Below are 2,991 nucleotides of genomic sequence, written 5' to 3'. Positions count from 1 at the left end.
TTTTTGTTTTTGTTTTTATTTTTTTATTTTATTTTATTTTATTTTTCAGAGGGGAAACTGGGAAAGGAGATATCATATGATATGTAAATAAAGAAAATATCTAATTTAAAAAAGGAAAAAGTAAAGGCTGTAAAAAAAAATCAATGTCTTCCTTCCACAGACAACATAAAACACATTTACATATTTACTGAAGAAAATAGGTTTTTTTTGTTTGTTTGTTTTACTAAATAATTGTGGTTGGAGGAGCAATGTCTGAGTCAGTTAAGAATGCTTTGGAGAAGTCAAGCTTTAAGACTTTTCCAAAGTCAGCTCCGAAATGGAAATAAAGCTAAAATGTTATAGGATATCTTTATAGCTTTTAGAAAGAAGTCAGATCCTTAATATATCTGAGTCTTTCACATAGTTCACAGAGCCAGCCAAATTTAAAATACCCACACCAAAGAGTTAAATGATAATGTGTGTCTAACATACCTTACCATCTTTCTCTGAATTGTTCCCCCAGTAGAAAACATACATAGATTTTCATTGTAACCACCCTCCAAGCCCTCCCATCATTTCTCAAGACGTGATTTAAAGCATCCGAGGGTGCCTTTTATCCTTATCACAGGAGCTCAGCCTATTCTAATCTCAGGCTCATGGCAGAGTGTGTAGAGGTGACATGGATGGTAATATTGTAACTTTTATGTTATTTAAGGTGTGTGTGTAATGTACATATGTGTATCCGAGTGGTCCCACATGTGTACGCACACTTGCATCTACAGGTACACAAGCACATATGTGTGTACAAGGTTGTTCTCATACATTTGGACCTACCTTTTATGTCCATTCATGTAGAAGCCAGAGGATAAAGCCAGGTATCTTCTTTCTGATTCTGGAGCCCACAGATTAGACTTAATTTAACTAGCCAGCTTAACCTGATAATTGCCTAAGCTCAACTGCTAAATTCTTGGATGTTAAATAGCCATGACACCTCCCCAGTTTTATGCGGATACAGAGGATGTAACCCTCAATCTTCACACTTGCTTGAGAAGCATTTTTCCCACTGAGTCATCTCTCCTTGCTTCCTTGAACTTTTTGGTATATTTAGGGACAGGCTGGAAAGGAGATAAATTCCAGTTAGAATACCTATCTTTTTAAACCTCATATATCAGATGCTTCTGTTTCTCAGAACATTCTCAGTGTTTGACAAAAAATGTTACAGTTGAAAGACAGCATTGGTTGGTTCAAAATAAATAACCATTTATCAATAAGAAGGGTATGTGGGAGCATTGGTGAAAAGAAAAGAGGTGGGGGATGACATGGTTATAGCACAACCTCAAAAATAAAAGAAATAATTAAAAAATAACTACTGGAGAAAGATAAGTGTCTAAAAGTTGCAATACCGTGGATTCAGAGGTGAACAGATTGGAATGTCCAGACTTCCTCAGAAGCTTGCACAGTAAGAACAAAATTGTTTCCATCAAGATATTACATAGTAAAGGTATAATTGTTGGTTAAAGCAGAGGTTGGGCTGATGGCACAGCTAGACAAGCGCTGGTTGTGCAAGCATGAGGATCTGAGTTCAGATCCCCCAGCACCCATGTAAATGCTTAGAGATGCTGTGCAACCCCAGCAGTGGAGACACAGAGACAGAAGAGAATCTATGCCAGAAGTTTGTCCAAATCAGTGGGCTCTAGCCTCAGGGAGAGACCATGTCAAAAAATAAGATATTAAGTAATTTTAGAAGATACCTTACATTGAACTCTGGCTCCCACATGTACAGACAAATGACCAAACAAGCACACACACACACACACACACACACACACACACACACACACACACAGCCAAGTGTATTTAAGAAATAGTAACTCAATCATTGTATAAATAGCAGTTTATATGAAGTTAAACACATAATATGCATTCTTGATCCATAAAAACACCAAAACCCATACAACTGTGATGGATAAGTCCAGGGAGTTGCCCTCTCACACACTCAAAACTTAAAGGCACCCCAAAACTCGGTTTCTCTGTAAAACGTTTAGTGCAGAGTAAAAATTAATGTAAAACGTTCACTGAGGAATATTAATTCTACCAAGTCATTTGGTTTGGTATTCCAACCTCACCCTTAATTTCTCTGTTCCGTCCTCTGCCCTCTCCCTTAGGAGTTCACCTCTCAATACGATTCCATCAAAACTCTCTCAAGACATCAAACCTTTCATTTTGTTTTCTTCCCTGTATACCCGTGAGCACTTTAAAGACGCACACGACTTGGGGTAGAGCAACATTTCTCCTCTGAAGTCTAGCCACACACTCTTGCTCTGTGTACCATGCTCTGTTGAATCCAAAGACATTGCCACCCACACTCCTCAGGCTGAGAAAGTGTCCACACCTACGATAACCTCATTATCTCCACTTTTTCTCCGGATTGATGCAAATACTGCAGGTTGAAGAAATCATCCCCATGAGCATCACACACAGAGCAGAGCGCCATCTTTCCTGTACCTCACGGATACTCCATTCACATCTGGTCCACTTGCCAGGCAACAGGAACGAGATATCTGGGAGAACTGGACTTTGAAAAATATTTCTTCCTCCCATTACAAAGCTGCAAATGGGCACACAGCTGATTTTCAGTACATATTTGCTTGAACAAATGAATAAATCAAAGGAAAATTATAAATGTTTCAAATTGTTTCCAGCGTTATTAAAAGTCAGTTACGTATAGACAGAATAGAGTAAAAATATGTAAGCAAAATAAGTGTGATACCCATGATGGTACTAAATTGTTTTAGAAAATCCTTTTGATAAATCAATAAGTCGTCTGACTCAACTTCCCTGCATGAATAATGACGGTATAGTGTGTGTAGTATGGAAGCAAACTGGCTGTACTGCATATCTCTCACATAGATGGAATCATCAGAAGACATTTCTTAATTAGAGAGAGGTCCAAAACAAGAAAAATCTCATTACTTCTAATGACAGCACTGACACCTGAGGCACACCAGAGAG

At 38.1% G+C, this 2,991-nt stretch overlaps 1 long non-coding RNA gene across 1 annotated transcript in view; it reads left to right on the top strand.

The window, feature by feature from the left end:
* LOC116075338 overlaps nucleotides 1–2,476 on the top strand; it is a 27,153-nt gene extending 24,677 nt beyond the window's left edge. Inside the window, exon 3 of the long non-coding RNA XR_004112531.1 lies at nucleotides 2,426–2,476. This is a non-coding gene — a long non-coding RNA (uncharacterized LOC116075338). The remainder of the gene's footprint in view (nucleotides 1–2,425) is intronic.
* The last annotated feature ends 515 nt before the right edge of the window (nucleotides 2,477–2,991 follow it).

This window comes from Mastomys coucha, unplaced genomic scaffold, assembly GCF_008632895.1.
Source record: "Mastomys coucha isolate ucsf_1 unplaced genomic scaffold, UCSF_Mcou_1 pScaffold3, whole genome shotgun sequence".
Taxonomy (NCBI): Eukaryota; Metazoa; Chordata; class Mammalia; order Rodentia; family Muridae; genus Mastomys; species Mastomys coucha.
Note: the sequence above shows the minus strand (reverse complement) of the source record. Positions and strands in the feature narration are given on the sequence as shown.